This window comes from Copidosoma floridanum, unplaced genomic scaffold (genome assembly GCF_036245765.1).
Source record: "Copidosoma floridanum isolate Cflo_tuat_1 unplaced genomic scaffold, Cflo_Japanese_pri ptg000030l, whole genome shotgun sequence".
In the NCBI taxonomy this organism is placed as follows: domain Eukaryota; kingdom Metazoa; phylum Arthropoda; class Insecta; order Hymenoptera; family Encyrtidae; genus Copidosoma; species Copidosoma floridanum.
The window spans coordinates 20,428,761-20,453,015 of NW_028321907.1; the positions used below are offsets into that span (position 1 = coordinate 20,428,761).

General features: G+C 35.8%; 1 protein-coding gene across 3 annotated transcripts in view; it reads left to right on the forward strand.

The window, feature by feature from the left end:
* Positions 1–3,527: 3,527 nt before the first annotated feature.
* kek5 (leucine-rich repeat, immunoglobulin-like domain-containing kekkon 5 protein) overlaps positions 3,528–24,255 on the forward strand; it is an 884,967-nt gene continuing 864,239 nt past the window's right edge. For all 3 annotated transcript variants that reach the window (XM_089596544.1, XM_089596542.1, XM_089596541.1), the window contains exon 1: positions 3,528–4,559. The gene's annotated coding sequence lies outside the window, so the exon portion shown is untranslated. The remainder of the gene's footprint in view (positions 4,560–24,255) is intronic.

Below are 24,255 nucleotides of genomic sequence, written 5' to 3' on the forward strand. Positions count from 1 at the left end.
GAGCCCCCCTCCCAGTAATAACAAAAGAGGAAAGTAATAGTAAAATTTTCGTGACAAAATTTTCGTTCTGTAATGTTCGATTCTAGAACTATACGAAAATGTACAGTTAAATTGCGCATCACCAAGACCGGAAAAGTAAAGACAGTAGCAGACCTTACGACGTGTTGTCAAATAACCCTCAAACATCACTTTTCAGAATATCTCGAAAAAAGTGCAAATATCTCTGGACCATGTGAGGCTTCTTTAGTTCTTGTCGTGGTACTTACGTATAGGTACATCAAATTTTTCATGCCTCAGCAGCTGAGAAGTAAGCATTTATCTTCCTGGCTGCTGACATGAAAATACTTTTTAAAAGCATGAAAATACAAGGCCTCACTCAGGACGACCATACACAGACTATTTGATCCTCTTTGTACTTACTTTTCGTACGTACATTTCTTTTTACTACAGGTGCGTGACATACCTACTCTTTTCACTGTATGTCAAAAAAGAGATATTTTAATATATTTCTGTACTTATTCTATGTTACGTTAAAATACATGTTATGTTATTAAATATAAATAAATATGAGCAATACGTGTTGTTGAAGACTGTAAAGTCACTCTACTTCAGCTTGATAATTATCAAAAATCGTAAGCATTTACTTACAAAAGGTAGCTCAAAATTCCTTCTCGGCTTTTTCTCGGCTAAACTTTCCGGGAGTTAAATGATGTAAGCTTAAAATCAAGATTATATAATTTTAGAGAGTTCTGTATGACAAATGACAGGTCCCTACTAACTTAAATATGTCTTTCGATGATTAAATTCTTATTATTTTTGTATGAGCATTAGAAAAAGGATTTTGTAAATTTTTTTTTATGGTAATTTTAATAACAGTTTAATCGGAGGGTTAATAATTAAGATTAATGTCAAGTTTCTTGAGCGATTTCCCAAAAAACGCAGTTTACTGCCATTTTTCGTAATGGGCTTATGGGCTTGTTTCTGCCGTCAGATGGCGGTAGTATGTCTAGGTAAGATTTTCACACAATTATAACTATGTATGCATTCAGTTTATGGACACACTACCGCCATCAGACGGCAGAAACAAGCCCATCTTGTTAAAGAGTCATTCGAGTGAAGCTTGCACTATTTGCGTAAAAATTTTTGATTTTTGTACGATAATTTTTCTAAACTATTAAGTATTATTATTTTACTCTCATCACAATATTGTGAATAGATGCCCATCGTTTCTGCTCATCATGAGGGATCTCCCAGTAGCACGCTTTGTATCTTTTCCACCGTAAGCTGAAGCACAGTTGTTTTTCAACAAAAAGGAGAAAGTCATTATGTCGTTTGTTGAACATGTCGTTCTGCTCTCAGTTGTTTCCATGATGCCTATATAAGCACACGATCAGTAAGAGCTAATTTTGGGAGTACGAATGAAAACTCCAAAAAAACGCCTGAACAAACACAAAAGTACAAAGAAAGATGAACTTGTTGCCGTTTTACACATGGAAGAATTTAACCACAACTTTAATTTTTCTCAAACCAAAATTCTAGATCATAAACCAAATAGACAAAAAAGATTAACATCAGAAATGCTACACGTACACTTGACTAAACAAAGAATAAATAAAAAAAAGGATACCTTATTCTCAATAAAATATATAAAGTTTTTATAAGCAATCTCTTTTACATACGTACACACGTTATCTATATTCGTAAGAAAAGTACATTTATCGTTTATATGTATATATAGAAATACATACATTTTCGACACTTACGTTATTCGTTTAAGGGGACCAACAGTCTGTAACGATCATCTTAACGATATAGACGTGAATATCTATTATTAATATTTATAAACAGTGGCCCTACAATGTAATTTACAAAAATTGTTGTGTTTTTTTTGTTTTTGTTTCCTTTGTTAATAAAGTAAGCCTGATGAGGTTGGCGTTAAGACCAACGAAACGTTGCTCAAACTAAGACCTGATTTTTTTGGAGTTTTCATTCGTACTCCCAAAACTAGCTCTTACTGATCGTGTGCTTGGGCACACTGACCCTCAAGTCAAAAGGGAGAAAGGGTCGCAAATACGCATAATTATGTGTACAAAGATTTCTTCATTAAAATATTTTTCAAAATAAATAAAAATTGTGACATAAATAATTCTGAATTTGGCACGCATTGTTTGCAGTTTTTTGAGAATTTTTTAAAGTGATGATTTCAAGACAAATCATGTTTTTTTTTTTTTTTTTTTTTTTTTGTTTTTTTACATTTTTTAAATTTTTCACATGAAAAATGTCTCTAATAGTTATCGAATGTTTCTCATGGAATGAACACACTTAAATTAGATTTCAAAAGCTTTCATTTTATTTTAAAACATTGTAAATAACGCTCAGCATCAAACTTTATGAGGGTTTCAACTTTGTAAAAAAAATTGAAACTTCATTGTTAACTTTATTTTACTCCATTAGACTATACTCTAATGCCTTTAAAAAAAATTTTGCTTGCAAAATTTTCAAAAATCTTGTAAACAGTTCGTCAAAAGAATTTTTTTACAGTTACTAAATCCTAAAATGTCATACACAATGGAAAGTAGATAAGTGTGGCAAACATCAAAAATTGTAGTTGAAATTAACTCAAAAAATGAAAAATTTCATAGAATTCTTGGTAGTGTAGTTCCTTTTCGGAAATTCGAATACTAATAACTTTTGACGCTGGAAAAAAGGAATTCTTTTAATTTAATAGTTAAAAAAATATTTGTTTCGAACTAGAAACATTTTAGGAGATTTATTCCATGGAAATCATAAAAATCACAAGTATTACTCTCAAGTACAAGAAGTAGTTATTAACGTATTGCGAACAGTGCAAGAATTTTCCACACGAGCTGCGCACAAGATTTAAAAAAAAAGTAGAGCTTAAGAAATTGATACTTCACAAACTGTTTTTAGTTTGAGAAACATCGGATTATTAAGTAGAGCAAATTTCAGAGAAATATAAATGTAAAATTCTTTGACTGATTCGCATGAAAAATTGTAAAAGCTTCAGAACTTTAAATAAATGCATATTTTTGCAAGTTGTCTTCTCGAGATGATGATTATTATTTTGGTCCAGAGAGTTTTAAAATGATGTTTGTGATCCAAAAGAAAATATTCTGACCTCATCGGTCAGCTTTTTTCTGTACAACTTTACTAATTATTGAAGCAATAGTTGCTAAAAAAGTTTTAAAAAATAAGCTTAAAAAAAAAACAAAACAAATAAATCCATATTCATTCTTGCTTCAACTTTTGGGTAGAATGACCCACGTAACTGTAGCTGCACAGTAACGAGAGACGTACATGTACTTACATACAGGAAAATATTTAAATGGAGATGCCGTACAAATGCATATATGAGAGTTCACTCGTCTGCTACTCTGCTTCTGCAATATAGAGCATCTGAGCAGCACGCCGCCGTCGCCGCCGTGAGCCGCCGTCAGAGCGCGCATCGGTCTTTCGGCGCGGGTCTCCATGAACCGGCGCGGCGCGCCTCAGTCTGCTGGAGTCGGTTCCGCGTGCCACTTGTGATGCGAAAAGAGTGCGCCTAATGTATAAGTGTATCGATACATCGCTAGGAAAAGTTCGCCAACTCGTACTCCTTATACCTCTCTTCCGACTTTTCTCTGGTTCCTATGTACATACCTACACATCCTTCATTCCGCATGAATCTCCGCATCCTTTATCTCCGCTCTAATGTCATTTCGCGAGGTGAGATCGTGTAGGTGTACCGTGTTTAAGCAGTTCAGTGCGTAAGCAACAGGTCGTTTGAGTTGTTTTTTTTTTTTTGTCCGTCGGTGCGTGTTTCTCGAAACACTGATTTTCGGGGCAATAAGTATACAACTTGCCGAAGAGAAGATGCTTTTGACGAGTCTGCTGAAGTCGCTCTCAAAGTCTTTTTAACCGAGCAATAAAAAAGAAATAAGCAGAAGAGCAGCCCATCGCTTGTTAAACAGCTCAAAGCGTCGAGCGTGATGACTCGGGCGAGTCGTGTTGTGCGACCACATGTGCAGCGAGTATTATAGGTAGTGTGCCGCCGAGTGTGACAGCTGCAGGAGAGAAAGAGAGAGTGTAGAGAAGACGAGGCTGCCGCTTCCCTGCTCTCCATACGCTGTGTTTACAGTTGCTTAGCCGGCACCTCCTCGCTGGTTTTTCTTTTTTGCTCTGAAAATAATAGTTCTCGTCTGCTTTTTCGGCGTGCAAGTTTTTTCAACGCGTGCCTATCGTCCAGTGTGTGCCAGTCTTTTTGTTTTTTGTGTGCTGGTGAAGTTTTTTTGCAGTTTGCAGTGATCAAAGTGGTTTGATGGTTGGCCAGTTGTGTTTTTGTTTTTTGTTTTTACTCTTTTTGAGTAAAAAGTGTAGCACTCCTGTGCCGAGCGTCTGTGTGAAGCTCCTCGGTGCTGATTTTCGTTGAGAAGCTAGAGGGCCGGAGGAGGAGGGAGCGAGAGAGATTGCCTACAACAGTCAGAGCAAGGGGATCGCCGACGCCGACGATCCGCCGCGTCGGGGATCGGGGAAGAGCTGGACAAGGACCTTTTATGGTGGTAAGCGACTTTTGTGCTGTCCATATTTTTTCTTTATCCTCTTCAGCCCTCGTATACTTACATTACTCTCTCGGTCGCTCGTTTGTTTCTCTCTCACACGCGGTTGGGTATATACTTACATTGTTTTCTTTTTACTTTTGGGTCCTTTTCTCCCTCGCGCCCATGGATTTTCGGATTTTTCCATTCGCATCATTTCATTCGGCTTTATCGTTTCGGGAAACACGTGTGGCGCTCGGCTAATTCGGAGCCACAAACCTCGACCCCTTCCAATCGTTACCAGTGCTAGGCACTTTATTTTTATTTTTATTTTTTTTTCGTCACTTAATCCCTTAATGGGCCCTCGATCCGACGGTCGCGTAATTGTCAAGGACGAATTCACCACCCCTGCGCAAATAAATATCGAGCCCTCCCAATTGAAACTCTCTATACCTGCCCGCTCTTCTGTCGTCTCTCCCCTGACCTTTTTCCCTCGAGCGCTCGTTAATCGTTACACGGGGAGATTATCGTGAGTTTTTTTTCAGCTCCTACTGTTTGTTATGAATTTCTAATCAAGCAGTGTTTCATGGAAAAAAGTAGCTTTCACCATTATTCATCGTGGAATTGTTCTTAATCGTTTTACTAATGACTCATGAATGACCTGACTTTATCGATTATTGCTGTAACAGTCGTAGAGGGGTTGATTGGTCGCTGATACATACAGAGGCATCTCTGAACAACACGTTCTCAAGGATGACAAATCGTTGATATTTCGCCGCCGCTGCACGGGCTGACGAGCCGAGCATTATGTGTGCGCTTGCCCGCGTGATTACTATTTCTCTTCATTAATTTAAAAATTGCTGCACAAGTTGCATGACGTTCATTGAGAAAAATACGGAAAAATAAGTATGCTGGAACGGCAGTAGTAGCAGCGGCGGCACGGCGAGTAAAGAGGAGATTGTAATAAAAATTGTATGCACGTGACGCCTTTACTCGTATGTCTACAACTAGGGCTAATTGTACATGCCTAATGACGCACATAGTAGATTACGTTTAACTGTGCAACGATAACCCTTTCAATGTATTATATAATGACAGATAGTATAAGAACTGTACGCCTAACAGTTTTAAGGTTTTCAGTGCCAGATGTTTTTCGTTTCTAGTTTATTGTGAAACTGTTGAAGGTAATATGTCATGAAAAAAAATTCACGTCGTTATTGAACTCTCAAATGGGCACGTTAAAAACTAATTTGATGAAAATTCTATACAGCGAGAAGAATTATGATTTGATTGGAAATTCATTATTCATTGAGTTTCGCTTCACTGCCTGAAGACAAAATTTGCTTGATGAAGCAAAAGTTCACCATAAAATGATTGCATTTCCATCACAGTCAATGAAGTTCCAGTGATCCCACAAATCCTAAATACATAGTACCCATAGTTTTTCGAATTTTCGTACGCAATAATAAATCCATGTGAATTTAAATTATTAAAATTTAATGCGTATTATCCTTCATTTTATTAAAAAAAAAAAACAAAAAAAAAACAAAACAAAAAACTGATCAACGAGCTGATCAAGTTTTGTTTGAAAGTTTTATTTATTTTTGTTTGTTGATTGGAAAATTTAAAAAATATTTAATGTATGCTTGACTGCAAGTTGCTAACATTTCCAACGTATACAATGTTTCAGAAATTCCATAATCATGAAAAATGTTTTCTCTCCCTGAAACAGTGTAAATAATTGTATAGTAAATCAAAACCTCGATAAAAACCTTACAAGAACCTAATAAACACGTGTAATAACAGTCTTTTTTATTTCAAAATTATAAAAATGATCGGTAAAAGCCCTATTCAGCAGAAGCCCTCGTAGTGAAATTTTTATAACGTTTTTGATGAAAGTGATGAGCACTTGCCAATAATATTAAAGATGTGAAAATAAAGTTCTGAAAAGTAGCTGACGCTTAGAATATCTAAACGTAACAATAATTCTTATATTACAAACACATTAAAAAAAAGGAGAATCGTGTAAGTAAGAATCATGTGTGCTGTTTGTTCGTGTTTTTTCACGTGGTACAGCGATATGATGATTTTTTCTTAATTTTCTTTGTACTTTAGTACTAAGCCATTAAAATATACTTCTACAACACAGCGAAGTAAAAAGGCGTCGCAGAAAATGTTTTGTAATTTTTTCAATACATGTTGACATTTTCATTGAATAGTCATAGAAGTTGAGCACAAATAGAAATCGAGAAGACCGACGTTTTTTTTATAAGTTCAGACCATTTATTGGAACTAATATAACAAATAATATACGCTTGATGATAAATTAAACATCAACAAACAATATCGTAACTAAATGGTAAATGTGTAGCATGGACCACCTAATGTTCGATCAGATCTCATCAGCTTTAAGTTTCAGAGAATTTCTTAATGCCTTGTTTGACCCTTGAAATTATTAAAGATCGATAAGTATTTGCACATTAGTAACTCGTCAACACTTTATTGCGATTTCTTCCCCTTAATTATCTGCTACATAACTTGATTCTATATTATCACTCGACATAAATGTCATCAAGTTGAATTATTATTGAGAATTGCTACGTAATAAATTTAGGATGCAGTAATTGAAAGTTTCGGTAAGTTTAACCTCGAGTAGTTTAACCTAGTCTGACGTTCACAAAATCGCCAGTATTACGTTTGTCAATATTTATATTTGATTTATACCTAATTATATTAAGAGCAAAAAAAATGATGTGCACTTGGCTATCAACGTTGTACAGCTTTTTTTATATTATAGTGTGTTTCACCTCTCATGAGGTTTTTACACTCGTTATACAGCTAATCCTCTAATGTATAATGGCACTTACATTACCTTACTTACATAAGTTTGTTTTTCTCCTGCCTATCAATGATGTTACATGTGATAGTAAAATTGGGTGAAAAAAAAAGTCAACATAACAAAAAAAATTCTTATCAACTAATGTATGATAAAAAATGTATATGATAGTCACATAAATACTCTTTTGTCAAAAAAAACTTGTTGCAAATTTGAATTTATCGTCTAGATAAAATTCTTCATTTATTTTGTTATTATAACCGAATTGTTGTGATTAACCACCAAAACACAATGAAGTTAATTGATTTAATCTCTGGCGCTTTCACGTTAACTTTAAAATTATACGCTACTCTGACAAAACGTTGTAGGAAATAGTAACTACAAGTATAATAAAGATTATCATGTATCTTGGCGAAGCTATAAGCATATTTTTTTCAATAACCATTATAGTTGTGTTACAAAATTTATTACACAGTACAATGAGAATTTATCTTATTTTAGAGTGGACATTTTGATAAAATTTCTCCTTGTAATGATTAACAGTACATTTGTATAAATTATAATAAAGTTTTGATTAAAAACTCAGAAGGTCGAAGGTGTCGGTAGGTTGCAGACTTTATTTTGATACAGTATAGAATATCTAATTTTTTGAGTTTACGTGGTATTCAAAGCATCAGTGCATCCATGCATATCCGTGAAATTGTAAGTATAGGTTCAATGTTTATCCAAAAATATATATGCAAAAGTTTTTTCTCGAGTTTTGTGAACCTGGAGTTCAAGTGAAAAATGACAATTTAAATTGTGGGCGATTATAGCACGCAATGTCATGGGGTATCATGTATTTTGCGAGATATTTTGTGAGTTAAAGTCCACAGTGTACCAGAACTACCAACAAAACTTCGATGAAAATCGGTATAGCGTACAAGTTGAAAAAAATTCAGGAATACTTTGGATTTCTAAAAATATCGATTGGGTGCCTGTGTTTTTATCCATACTATTAAATTGGTTTAAGAAAATAAAAGTGGAAACAGTGAGAGCTCATAATAAAGTTAGGATGCTGGTACCGCCCAGCTCTCCCCTCTACATTTTCTCTTCTCATAAAATTACCAATAGCCTTTCTCGATCATTTATTTCATACACGTATAAGGTTTCATAACTCTTCAATTTTCCCGGCCGAAGACCCTTCGTCCATTCGCCTGTGTACAACATACCGACGGGCGTCGTAAGTCGTAAGATGTACATCGTCGACTTACGGTACACATGAACACCGAGTGCAAATAATACCTCTCGACTTTCCCACAGCACCACGTGCGGGCCATGGCTGTGTTTCTTTATTTATATACGGTACATACGCACATTGGCGTCATCGCGCGATTGTCGGCGATTCCACGAATTGCACGTGAGTAATTGAGTTCACATACGGCGTATGTGTGGTTTGCAGCGAGGTTTCCAGTGCGCACACGTGCACAGTACGCGGGGTGATGTTTTTTCTCTTTTTGTATGTCTCTCTCTCTCTCTTTTTTTCTTTCGTCTGTTACTCTCTCTGTGGGTCTCATTCATCGTAGCGTACTTACTTATATCGCTTTTAGTACACGCGGCCTTGAGAAAGAGCGAAACGAGGTTACCATACAGCTGTAATGTATTGCTCTCTTTTTTGACGTACTTTTTCTTCACTCTTGCTTCTAACTCTCCGTAACTCTCTCTCTGTTTCTAGCACCGGGTTACCGCCTCGAACCGTCTCGTATCCAAGCTCTCAAGTATATGCACGCCTATACTTAGTACTTTCGTCTCAAATACTGCAGTCACCTTAACTACTTTCCCGTGTCTCCTGTGATAATTTACACGCATCGTTGCTGTGCTGTATATTCGAGTACAGGCTCGAGTACTTACAGGGTACCGGCAGTAATGACTGTTGTTTCTTGCCTCGCTTGTTTGCTTATTTATATACTTAATGATGGTCCGATAACTGGCGAGAGGAACTTTCGTCCCGCTTCCTTGTCCCCGCGCAGGATTGGTGAAATATAGTATACCTACGCATCACAAAATATCTTTTGGAATACCTATTTCACTGTTTTATTAAAATTAGTATCAAAGAAAAAATTTTTAGCACTTTGAACGACATTATTTATTTTGTATCTAAAATTTTCATGAGGCTGAAAAAACATTTATTTCCATAATACCATAAGGTTTCAGCTAATAGTTGTATTTTAGAAAAACTTTTCTAAAGGTTGTGAATACCGATGCTTCTTGACAATGATTTGAATTAATCAAAGCTTCATTTGGTAAACTGCCGAAGCCACAGGTATTCCCAGTTGCGATCCACACGAGATTCTGTCTTTACTCCGCTGCGAGTCAAAGAACGACGCAAACTACACCACGATAATTCAATACTCCGAGTGTAAGATTCGGTAAGACTCTATACCTCTGGATCCTCGTCTGGATCTATATGATGCAAAGTTCTCGAAATAGTTTACAGTTTCGTGTATAGGTATGTACATCTAAAGTCTTCCAATTAAACGGACCCCCGTACCTGGAGTTCCGGGCAAGTACTCCGAATTCAATAGCAATGTACATTTCCTGCTGAAAATTAAAGTCGTATGTATTGTGCTGCATCACTTTTAACTGATACTCTAAAACGTGTCCACTAAGGATCACTTTATTACCAATTTCTCATTATTTTCATTATTTGTATATCTTCGTATTTTCTCCCATTTCCCCTGTCTCATGAATATCGATCAAGAGCTTAACACTCCTTTCTACAGTCAAACAATCTATCTGTATATTAAAGTAAACTTTTAGGAAATCATGTTTCATTGATAAAGAGCACTTGAAGCAACAGCAAACCTACGAGCAGAACAGTACATAAGACGATACGTAAAAAGCCTGCGTATTGCTGTTTAAATATGGCTTCTTTCAAAGCTTGAAGCACGTACTTATCTCTCTTTGTACAGAGAAATTGTAGTCGTAAATTTTTTTTGCATAAAAATATGTATTCCCGAAGTTTACTTTAATTATCTCTCGTAGCTATTCGTTGTTTTCCTTTGGCAGTGTTACAATAAAACAATTAATCACATCTCACGATACTATTACGTAAGTAAATTTTTATGACTTTGCAGAGTCGCTCTTGACTATATAAATACGATTGCGAGTACGATTGCTTACCTCGGTGCACTGTGACTTAAGTACTTTAATCTATGCAATAATATGCAATAATGATCATATATATAATACTTTTACCCAGGTACATTGGAAGATAAAAAAAAAAAACATTTATTGTTCTGCGTATTGTTAAAAATAAAATATCTGCTTATCTGTACACGTGAAAGCCAAAACCAAAGTACCTCTAAATTTTAGTTTCTATAAACATTGGAGATGAATCGTTTTAAGATAGTTCAATACTCTGTTAAAAACTATACGTAATGCACTTCACCCTAGAAGCACAGAGTTTAAAGGATAAATAAAGCAAATTTTACTTGTTTCGTCCTTGATGACCAAGTTGATCATTGACGAACTCTTTTGATCTTCTCCTCTTCTCTTTTTTTCTACAAAATCGATTTTAGAGTTGCCGTCGAAAATCAACACACAAAAAATTAGTGTCTTACATTTTTTTTAAATATTATTAGTGGGACTTATCCAAAAACGTCAGGATTACAGAAAAATGTAAATCAATTAATTCCGTTTTCACTTTTCATCCTTGCATCTATACATACATACTCGCATACCCATCATACACGCTATACCCATCAACCTCCAAAAAAATGAATATTTCAATTAATTAATAGACAAAAAAATATCTCACAATGTTTATGACACTTGATGCTAAAAATAATAAATCCAAAGACTCATAACTTCGTTTTTCATAGATTTAACATTACAATGACATAATTTACTTGCTCCGGCAGGAATAAAGAGTGGGGCTAAAAGATTTTATATGAAATAATATCCAGATAATAATAGACGACGACCAATTACACTAATCATCAATTAGAGCCTAAAATCATCTGACTTCGTCAATTTTCTCAGTGAGGAAGGAGATGTTATCACACTAGTGAAATTTAATACTCAATTATCTTGATGAAACATTTACAAGACGTTTTTGAGAGATCTTTTAACGATGATGCAATACCTATCAAGCTCGCTATCAAATAACAACCGACCTTATCGATCAGTAAGAAACCTGACGAAGTTAGTAGATAAAATTTTATTTGAACAAGAACAAAACATCGCATTTCTATATGTCTTAATAGCAAGCGTATGAAATTTCATGTTTTTGTAAGCAACTACAAACAATGAGGTTTTCAGTATTTGTATTCTTTTGAAAAAGATTCGTTAAAAAAATCCACGCTAATAGGCCTAATGGATAGAGTGAAAATTTAATGATGAATTGCTCCATAAATTGCATCCTTCAAAATTTTAAGAAACTTCTATTTCAAAGTTGTATATGATATGGAACGGTGTAACTAATACTAAAAATATTTCAAAAATGTAAAAAAAAAAATTTCAAATAAGCTTAATAAACAAAATTTATTGTATAATGTAACGAATATAATAATCAACTATAGGATTAAATTATTTCATAAAGATTTAATAGGATGTTCCGAAAAATGGTATCAAAAATCGAGTCAAAAATTTTCTTTACTCATTGAATTCTACGTAATACTATTTTTCTGTCTTATCTTGTCAAAAGAAATATTTCATCATTTTAATAATAAGCCTGTAACAATATTATATCAAAAAATCTACAACAATTTATGAAAAATTAACTTTCAAGTGATTTAGATTTCAGAGAAATAATATCCACTTAATTTTGTGGGGTGGGTGGCTGCAAGGTGTCAATCGGCAACTTGCGGCATCTGTTAATTTTATTTTGGTACCACCGAAATCGCAGAAAAATCCAATTTACTTAGAATTATTTCAATCCATTTTTTTTTTCTCAAAACAAATAAGAATAATCGAGAATAATGCAGAATAATGTTATTGGTTCAATATTTATTCTTCTGTTATTGTCGAGAAATCACCTTCACCGAATAAATTTTCCGTGTTCAGGCTGAGTTCCGGCCGCATCACGATCAATCAAATAAGGATCGAGGGCACTTGTTTTCCTGTCATCAAGTACTTTCGTGTTCAAGTAGAAAAGAAGAGATACGACACGGAAAAGCAAAAGGGCTTTACCGTATACGTCTTGCCAAAAGACAGTTTTTTAAACGTAACAGCGTGTGGGTGTTAAGTTTGATCATGTTGTTGTCGTGACAGTAAGAGACAAATGTTTTTTTCTTTGTTCTCCCTTTATCTGTGCTTGCAAAAAACATCCCTTGACTGCAAACAAGAAAAGAAATCCTGACTATTAGTCTTTTTTAACAAACCCATGAAGAAAAATGCGGAAAAATGGAAAGAAAAGTTTCTCAGTACGTTTATATTTTTTCTTCATTTTGACTTGACAGTATATTTATGTTAGCTAAGGTCTTAGGCATGATTTGGTTTGGCAATATTTGTTGGCGATTCTGCTCGATTAGTTGGAACAGTAAATTTTTATTGGATACATTTTTTATACGACTAAATTTTCTACTGAGCTAAATTACCCAAGTGCCCTGCACTTACTTGAGAAACTAATCGAGGGATCACATTAAAGTTTATAGAGCGCACTTGCGGAGCTAGTGAGCAGAATCTCTCCATGAAACTTCATGTAGGAAAAACTTTTATACAACTACATTTACCTTCCAGATGACGGAAAACACATTTATGGTGTGAATTGAGTGTTTAGCTTGACTAATAGTTCACGAGTTGTTGAATTTACTTGCTCAGAAATAATTATGCATACTTGGAAATACGAATTTTCAATGCACACAATTAAAGCACGTATTATCGTAAAGGGCCGTAGCTTACTCGAAATTATAATTTAAAATTAAACATTATCAAAGTGAGTTGCTAAAACCTTGGCTAAAACGTAAATTTATTTTTGTTGCTGTACTTATCACTGAGTGACCTAATATTTTCTTTAACCTAATTCCTTCAATTGTTTTATTTAATTAAATTTAACAATTTTTTTTAAAATGCAAATTTTTTCGTAGAATGTAATGAAAAATTCTTTTAAATTGACTGAATAATTTTTCGTTATTGCAATGTTAAAAGTTTCTTTGTGTTAATGAAAGTTAGAAAGCTCCAGCAACTTTCTATAGAGAAAAAAATAGCAACTTCGCTACAGGATACATCAAATTGAAATGATAGAAAAATTCGTGTTTACAAATTTGACACGCAGCTCTTGTATCCGAAAGCCGTGCGCTTCCAAATTATTCAAAAAGAGAGAAAGTGAAACGAAAAATCATAAAACCATGTCAAACTCTCATAATGTCTGAAAATACACATGAAAACGTGTTCGTGCGCACGGGTTGACAAATGCTTGGCAGTAGTAGAAAAAGCGAGAAGAAGTGAAGCAGCAAAACAGCTCGAGTCCAGCTCTGTAATGCACGGCTGCACGTCGCTTGCCATACATTCGCCGTACGGATATCTTATATGTTGTACACGTATATACGCACGAGCAGGCCGATGTTTCAAGTTCAACTACCTGGCCCCGCTTTTCTCTCCTCGTACTCCTCTTCCTCCCCCATGGCTGTTGGTGCATGTATAGGTATAGAGACTCGCCTCACGTTTGCAGCATGACGACTTTGACCGACCGGCTCGCTGGCCGTGCCAGCTTCCTCTCCCCCCTTCTATTTCTCTCCTTTTTCCTTTTCTCTCTCTCTCTCTCTCTCTCTCTCCCTCTCTCCTCCTCGATTGCTTTCTCTCCTGTTCCATGCTTGGTTAGGCGCGTACAAGAGGCCGATATAATGAACCAGGAAAGCCCATTTCTATGCTACGCGACGCGGTCAACTCCGTTTCATGCTCTGATTTTCCTCGCGCCCACACTCATGGGTCTCACATTACACACCATATCCGACCATATCCATTATTATTCGACGGGTACAATACTTGTTTTTGTTGTCGTCCTTGGCACGTGCATATATATATATATACCCCAAATGAGTTACTCCTCCCCATCTCTCCAACTTGGGGCGTAATCGTAAACACAGCAGCTCTCACTCTAATGTGCAGTCCGCATTGGAACTACATGGCAAACCAAGGCGTTTCTTGCAGAAGCCACGTCATATTTGTTGATATCCATTAACGATAAGATCTTGTATGTGGACCCACCGCTCGTGCTATTTGGAGCGTGCGCTCTATCTTATACATGTATTGAAATCGACGTTTCGATCACATCAGCAAGAAGATGTAATGTATACAAGTGATACTCCTATTTCTCTTATCATCCCATACTTAACATTCGCTCGAATGAACAACCAACTTTATGAGTGTAATTCTAACAAAGTGATTTTGTGGCGATCGGGGAGAGACCAAAAATTATTGAATACGCTGCCTAATATATACACATTTGGTTTATGTCGAGTCTGGTACAAAACAATAACAAGCCAACAAAAAGGATAACACATTGTCGTACGTGGCAACACTTCTCATATGTTTTCCTAGTGAAAAACCGAGTGAAAAACAGTTTAAACGTGATATAATGGTTATTAGCTACCATGAAACTAAGGCCATCTATGATACACGGGCGGCGAGACGGGTGGGCTTTAAAACTTTAAATCGTGAGTGTGGTCAGTAACTTTTGGAGCAACACATTAAAAAAAAAAATTAATTCATAATCCATGAAGTTCAGGTGGACTAAAAATGTAGTCAATATCCCTGCAATGTAGGTATTTAAATGAAGCACTACGCAAAGGATTGCTTGAAGGATGAAGAAAAACTCTGATTACATAATATTATAGTATAGAAACCTCGATAGAAACGAGACAAGTAGAGACCGCGGCGCACAATGCAAAAAAAAAAAAAAAAAAAAAAAAAAGACGTCAGCGCAAATAACGCTTGGATAAAATGCTAATCGAGTTTCAGCGACTCCGTATACATTTACTTATGGCATTATATATACAATTGGTGTCTGAGTCAGCTGTTGTTGTTATCGAGAGGCGAGAGGTACGGATATTTGAAACCCATCCATGTTGTCATCGCCCCAGCCGTCTTGAGCAGAGAATTACGTCAAGGCCCGCTGAATTAATACACAAAGGCGAGATCTGCAGACAGAAATACAAACATAAATATGAACGAAAACAAAAATTATTTCAAAATATTCGAGGGTAAGAAGCAATTTTTTTCGAAATGTTCCGTATTTCTCGTTTGGATACGTATACAGCACTGGAATTGTATATTATTTGACTTTTACGATGACTTTTAAGGCGTGTACGCATTACCGACTGTAGTTTAAAAAAATATTTTCTCCATGCTAATCGAAAAAAAGTAAGACTAAACGGCTCATTTTTTAGTGAGTGCATGCTCGGACGAAATCAGTAGAAATTCGATCGGTACAGCTGACGGACGGTAATAGCGTATACGTATACATCACCAAGACCCGTATAGATACTCGTCGTCGCTCGTCGTTAATACCAATCGAGAAGTTAGGACGATTCTTACAGAATCAAATTCAAAGGCAAGCCCAGTTGAGTCTCAATTCAGTCTGAAAAGAAAAAAAAGAAAAAACAGGTCACCCAAGTACCTCATCGAAATATGTGGGCTGCTGGTATCGCTGCGACCCCCTTGGGTATTCCATTAGTCTTCCCTTTTGACGTAACTTACCATCTCCTCCCTCTTGCTCCGCGATGGCCTCCAGATTTCTTGCGTTCCCTCTTTCTTTGCTTATTGTAACACCACCGCGCGGCCATTTTCATTCTTTCTTCGTGCTTCTTTCTTCTTTCGCGCGCCCGTTTGTATACATCCACACAACTGCATGGGTATACGGGCCCGGCATTCATCTCCCGTGTACGAGGCGAGGAGAAAAGCCTCGAGCCCCTCTCTCTCCTTGGATAACCTGCACACATGTACACAGTCCCGGCTATACGGGCAAATCCACATCGTAAATACCTTCTCGGGTGGATCGATGCTCAACAAAATTACCTTCCAAGGTGCACTGCTTTCTGAACCCGTCTCGACCTAATCAGCATGTGTGTCCCGTCGAGTCCCGTGACCTACAGAAAGTTTGGGTTGCCAACAAAAATAACTTGCTCCAAACTTGTGAGTAAAACTTTCTGAACTAACAAACTCTGCCAGGTTGTGCGTGTGTTTTTTTTGACACCCAATTCAAGCTTTTCTGAGATGAGATTTTCCTTGCGTGCACAATGTTTTTTTTTTTTTTTTTTTTTTTTTTTTTTTTTTTTTTTTTTTTTTTTTTTTTTTTTTTGAGAAAATCTTTAGTGGATTTTTCCGTATATCGTACAGTTTACCGGCCAGCTTGGAACGGAGGCTGCTTCTGTCTCTCTCTATAAAGGTTCGCTTGCTCTCCCTCGAGAGCCGTACAGATGCATACCGATAGGCCTTGGAAGAGTGTAAAGCAACAAGAGAAACTACGGCAGTGGGACTAGTGGCGATCTTCCAGCCTCTTCCCTCCCTTCTCTCTCTCTCTCTCTCTCTCTCTCTCTTCATCGCCAGCCCTCGTTTCCTACTTTTGGGTCTCGGTCGCAGGGGAGATTATACCCCGGCTTATTATTTTTTTCACATTTTTCGGACGTCTGTTCCACCCCCCCCCCCTCGTTAGCGCGATGCTTTTATTGGCTAAGAGGGGGTGTTCCATTAGATTATGTAGTCGAGAAAAAGTTGGGGTGCCCATAGTGGCCATGAAATAACAACAATTTGCTTTGACGAATTACAGAATACCCCTCAAGATGATGATAATAACCGAGATAATAACACTATGTCGCATAATCAAACATTGAAGGTAAAAGTGCGGAGCGAAATTTTTCCCAAAGAATTGTTTTATGGATTCCTGAAAGTATGAATTTTTATGGCGTAGAGAACAACGCCCACCGAAAAGCCACTCAAAATTCCAGATTGTAAGTTTGAGCGAGACGCGCCTCCCTGCGAGTGATTTTGTGGTGGTGATTTTGTGACAAGTTGACTCGTGCCCGTGAGCGAAAAGTCGAGCCGACAAAACGGACAATGCCAACTTGCCAATCCTGGAAGACTTTCTCGAAAACTTTTGGAGAATAATGTAATCTTCCGTGAGGCATTCAGTTCGAACTGTCTTTCATTCGGCAAACACAACTGAGTCGGACTAAAATGTTTTGGCAATGTAAACTATACAGTGTGTTCGTTTCTATTCAAGTAACGATTACTACATCTTGGTATCTTATAGATGAGGCAGCTCTGAAAACCTCCGAAAAAAGCTCGTGAATCGATGCTTTGTGGGTGCTCAGCGTTAGCTCGTCAGTTTACACAACCTGATGAATGTGTACTCCAAAACCTCGCCCAAAACGGTATTCTCATTATTTTCCTGAAACGGGAAAAACGTAAAACGAGCCCTGCTCTTACGAAAAGTGCAGCAGACAACGACGGACGAGAGGGACAAGCAGCGAAAGTATCGCGGTAGAGCGAGCCTAGTCTTACAAGAAATGGGGAGTTTTTTTTTGCTTACCCCTCGTATACTTATACACGAGAATGCTTTCTTGTAACTGTAACTCCCTCTCGCACGCTTAGCTACGTGCATGCAGTCCTCTCTATACGCGTATACACACATACGAGCCCGCTTTCTCTCTCGTTCGCTCAGTTTTGCTTTGCTTGCCATATCCTCATCTCCTTCGCGTATACATAATTCATTCGACTCTCTTTTTTCCCAACCCCTGTCACTCGAGGTTGTACACTCTCCTGCTGTCGCCGACCTTTTTCTCTCTCTCTCTCTCTCTCTGCCGTCCTGCCCGCCTTAAACGTCTTAAATTTTATTCTGCAGATCTGCGTGGTCGTCGTACGAGATACAGAGGTCTGCTCTCCACCCGCGGTGTCCCCCGTATCCTCGACGTCATCGTCATCGTCTCCGCGTGGAGTCACGGTCCGCGTGGCTCTCAGAGGTTCCATCTCTGCTTATTTTTCTCGGCCTTTTCTCGTTCCATCGTCTTGCTTTATGCCGCGCGTGGGAGTGGAGTATACATCTTCGTGCGATCGCTCTCGCCGAGATAACAATCGCTTTGCGTGTTTGCGCTGAGAGGGAAGAGTAGACGGTTAAATTTTGTGCCCGTCGACTCGCGCGTGGCTGTGTATTTGCGCGATAAACTTGGTAAACAAATATTTCAAAACTTACGTCAAACCATAGATTTAAATATATAATACTTACGGACACGTAATTAAAATTTTCGTACGTAAAATTTTCAAAATTTTGAAACGTCGTTGATACTCTTCATCCATGGCATGTGCTGTATAAATATTTTTTGCAGCTTGTACATTTTGTTAAGAGTTAAGTTTTGGGGTGGGAAAACGATACTTCAAAGAAGATGTTCACTTTAAGGCACCAAAAATATAAAAAGATTTTTACTGTTTTTATTTTCATTGATTTATTTACATTCTGTTTTTTTTGTGCCACCCACGAACATTTGCAGTTGTTACCTTTAAAACTTTTTCTGATCATTTGTTTTGAAGTACAATTTTTTTAACGAATTTCGATGTGACTTCTTATTCGCCAGTATAGGATGATGATTTGTTGAAACAGTGTTAAAAACAGTATTAGTTTTAAAAGACTTAAAATGGTTTTAATGAAAATTTAGTAATCTGTTGTTCGTAGGTGCTGGTTTTCTTAAATTATTAGAATTTGACTTAAAATTATTTTAGAATTAAAATAACTTTGTGAAATATCTTAAGAGTTTAAAGTATTCATAGTTTTCATGAGTTGAATAGAAATCTGAGATTTAAAATGTTTAAAACCAAACTATCGTCGTTTTTGTTTAGGTACACAAGTATAACAACCACTAGAATATATATTTTACAAAATAGTGGGATTCAAGTATACATTTAGTGTCCAATAAGTTTGATTACGTACATATAGTTGATTCCACATGTAATGTAAAATACGTGGTCCTCCCATATTATAGGTTCGAAATGTGTGAACCAAAAGTAAATGATTCATGTGTAGTTACACTTCTTGCTCTGATGGTTACAATGTAAGATAGTTGAACCCAAATACCTTTTCTATCGCATTTAATCGCATTTAATAGAAAGAAAAAAATATTAATTTCTGAAGTCAAAAAATTAATAGTTATAAACTCATAAATAATGAGCTAAGTCATACATCTATAATAATAGGTTGATGCGTTTAGCAGGGTTTTAACTAGCATTTACATGCAAAATGTTACAGTAGCAGTGCTTTTTAAAAAGGTCCACTTTTTTTAAGGCTTAAAATAACCCTTTTATTGAATGAATCAATATAAAATAAAAATGCTGTACTCTTTAAACTTTTTAAAAGTATTTTTTTGATACTTAAATAAAATAAAATGTGAGACCACACGGTTTGAGCTATTCATACACACACACACACACACACACACACACACACACACACACACACACACACACACACGCACACACACGCACATATCATACGATTTCAATAGTTTTTAGCTCGGTTTTTTGATTCATTACTAGTCAAACCGAGTTAAACTTCATAAAAATAAAAACAACAAGAAGACGTTAACATACAGTTTCAAACGGTTTCAAAGGTTAAAACGGTAGAGAACTGACGAAACCATCCATACGCTTTATTCTCAAGGTGACGAACGGCTATTGCAAGGGACCAGCGAAAAAACAAACAGTTCGAGGAAGTTGGAAAGGTTGAAAGCCAAACGTGTTAGCATATACATGTTCACAGAGACAGGTCACGTTCACGAAGCCATTTATACACCACCAGGTGGCTAAAAATTATTGCTGTAGGAAATCGTGATACAATTCCGTCTCGAATTCCGTGATATAAGTATATTTACACGACGCTGTCTTACTCACTATCTCTTTTTTATCTTCTTCTTTGCTATCTCCAAATCACATGTACAATATAAATATATAAACGAAACATAATAGGATAGAAATAGCTTTTTCCAGATCAACGATTATATATATATACATGGACTATTTCAAAAAATATCTATTTAGGAAAATCTTTAGCACTTAAAAACAATATTATTTTAGGCGTATCTTCAGTACACAAGCTCGCCTCCGTTATCTGTTCTTAGAATCATGAGATAGATCGTAAATGCATGAAAGTCCGAGCGTAACATACTTTAGAACGAGATAAAATTGGTGTTTTTATTTTAATTGTTTTTTTGGGAATGTTATTGATTTAGTGGGATTCGATACCTTGAAAAATCTTTTAATTGAAAACTGACCAGTTAACAATAAATGAGGGAAACCTTTGTATACAAAACAGTAAATAAAAAACGTCAACCTCCGAATTTCGCAAGAAATATGATGACTCAATAACTTTTTCATTCTAGTTTGGAAATGCTTTGTTGGGTGGTACATATTACTAGTATGCAGAAATTGTAATTTTGCTTATGCAATCATTATTACTGAATGTTTTATGTTAATATGATATCAAGAAAAAAATATAACTCTGGATGTAGTATTATTTATGAAATAAAGCAAAAAAATGTATTTCCCGGTGACCCATCCAACTCGAGGATTACACACGTATATAAGACTGGCTGTGGCCTACAAAAAAACTCAGTTGATTGAGTAAATTTTAAATATAAATTTAACTTAATTTTTTTTAGCCCCCATGTACATAAACATAAATTCCCTACTGAAGTTATCTATGATGATCTATAAAACAATGACGTTCTTCTATTATTCAGACAAAGTTACTGACCAAGTTAATCCGAAAATTTTTTTAACGTATACGCACTTGATTCCACACATACGTTATGAAAAATACATGCTCATTACTTGTAACAGGTTGTATGTACTTATTGACAGTTAAACTCGTTATTATTACACTTTTCAACCCCCTAGAACTTGTAAAAACTTCCTTTTACTTTTAAAAAGACAATAACTGCTCTATTCTAAGCCTTTTTTAATTTCTTTTCTGACAGTTTCAATAAAAAAATCCTCGAAAAAATCTTTGTTATTTGGTTATTTATAAAGTACCGTTCACAGGGACCAATGCAGTTAATTGTTTGTTCCTACTTGAATGTTTTTGCGTGTTTTTGATATAGATATATCCTGTGAGAGAGAATCAAGGAGACTTTATGTATACAAGTTCGGTAGCAGCTCATCTCAAGGTCGACTGGTTTCTCTTCCTCTCTTCATAGTTTTCTCTCATTTCCCTAGATTTTTTAATTCTTTTGTTGTGTATGCATGCATACACACACTCATCATGAAAAGTACCCACTTTTATATTTTTTTTTATTTTTCATTCCTTTGATAATTTAGATGTATTTCTTACAAAAATGCATGCCTCGGAAGCAACCTTGGAAAATTACACAATTATTCGACTAACAAACCAAACCTTAATTTACTTTTGAATTGTTTTTAAAAAAAAAACTGTTTTAAATAAAAACGATGGGTGCAATTGCAAACAATTTCTAAACAGTTTTGATTTAATACGTGGGGATTTTCGTCTCGATTTTTTGAATATGGAAATTATAAAAATATGTTTGTCATCGACAATAAAATTAGGCACACCCAAGGGTACTTGATTATTTTCTCAAATGTTGTATCACAATAGGAGTTATAAAAACATTTTTGATACGAGTTTTATTTATTATGAGTAATGTTACACCATTGGTGTCTATGAGCATTATGACAGAGAAAGAATTCACGTCCCTTGGGTGTACTAGCAGGAGGCAGAAGCGCTGCCCTGCCAACGCAGGGCCATAGATCCTGCATTGAAATGAATATAAGGGGTGACTCAACAGATATTGCGGACTTTACATGAATTTTTTCACCAAATTAATACAAAGGAGACGAGACTAAGTATCGTAATTGTTCTGATTTAAAGTAACGTGCTGCTACTGACAAAACTCTAGATATGCAGGGATCTCAGTTAACATTTTATGTATCGTTGTTTTTAAATTTTTATAGCCACAAAGTAGATTCTGATAGGGATAACCTCAAAGCACACACTCTCACAAATTGAAAGTTTTTCAACTAAAAATTCTAGTGGAAAAATTCGGATCGTCGAATAAGTATTGATATAAACTCGTATAAACTTGTATTTTATAAGTAATTTCGACTGAACCATTATGTGTTCCAAGATAATCTTTAGGAATGGATTTGTGATTGAAACTTTATTGGTATATTACAGAAGTGGAGCACGTTTGTAAAAGCCATTCTTGTAAATGTATTTCCGTGTATTTCGTAGATGGCCAGCTTTGCAGCAATATTTTATTTCAAAACCTTAGAAATGATATAATAATTATGCGAACAAACTTTAAACCAGATTTGGAATATTCACAAGTCCCTTCAGTTTTCGATCGAAAAATAGTTTTTGTCTTTATTTAATCATTTTGTAATTTTTTTTTTTTTTTTATCATCGATTCTCTGTTATATTTTTCTGAAATTAGAATTTTCTCTATTAATGTATTATTTATTTCAATATTGGCAAATTGGTGCATTTTCCAAAAGGTACTATACAATCAGAAGTCGAGTCATAGAGTATTTTATCATGCAGTATGTCGCACACATATCAATTTCTACCGCAAACTCTACTATTTCAAATGAACCTTCAGTGTAAGTATGTCCCAAGTGAAGGTTATATCTTTTATCTCGCAAGGGTAGGGGAGGGATAGCGGAAGCATTTCTACTCTGTACGGGCAGGGAAGTTGATGGGCCACACGCCGAAGGTATTTTTATCCTCTGTCTCCTTTTTGAAGGGGAAAAATACAAAAAGAGCCGGTACAGTGTGGTGCTCTGTTTGGGAGCGTGCAAGATGAAAAAACTTCCCTGCATATTTTTCGAGCGCGCCCGTGCGAGACATACACACACACACACACACACACACACACACACACATATATATATATATATATATATATATATATATATATATATATACGTACTCATTTCACTTGAATTGTTCGACTATTGGTCACTTGAGCCTTTTAAAACTTTCAGATTTTAATTTCAACCGCATCTACTAATTACATCGAGATTAGCTCAATCTTGTGCGAACCAAGTTTTAAACTTTCTATTTGTTCGAATTAAGAAAAAACCCTCAGTATATTTACTCTTGAGAAAAAATAATTATAAAAATTATAGGGGGATTCTGGCAAAAACTACCATTCCGCACAGTAAATCGAATGCAAGTTAGCAAAAAAGGGGAATGGTAATTTTTGCTGGAATTTCCCTATACTTTTTATCGCTTTTTATTATTTTTTTCTCTCACTGTACGTAATTCGTAGTTTTGTTGTGATGGCATGGCTCAATTAAAAATGAGTATTACTGCAACCTCACTAAAAAACAATTGATATGGAAACATTTTCAAATCATCTGCTCTACAAATATCATGTGATTAATCTTAGAAAATGAATATTTAATGGGACGCTTCATCACCCGTCATGTATATCAACATTTTAAAAAAGGTCCACGTAGCAAGGCACTAATACGCTCACGCTGGAGACAAAAAATATCCCTCGAGTTTCAATTAGAATCAATGACCCAAAATCCAAACGGTATACTCTTCTCGTTAGTATTCAAGAACTTAAGTCTTGGGTTAGGTACAGCTGGAAAAGTTCGAGAGCTCAAAAGCTTAAAACATGCCAGCGTTCAGGCTTTAGTTTTCAACTCTCACAAAGCCTGGACCTTTTTTTCGTGTCCCAACTATCGACTCGGCGGCTAAAGTGTATGTGTGTGAGAGTAGATCTATATATATAAATCGCGAGTGTTCGCTGCAAATTCGACGACATCGGTTATAATTTTCATTTAGGGATTCTGGACGCTTTGGTAGTATTTTGTTGTAAATATTACTTACATTTCGCTATTCATTTTAAAATTCGTATGAATATCTTGGTTAATTTTTTAAAAATCTTCAAA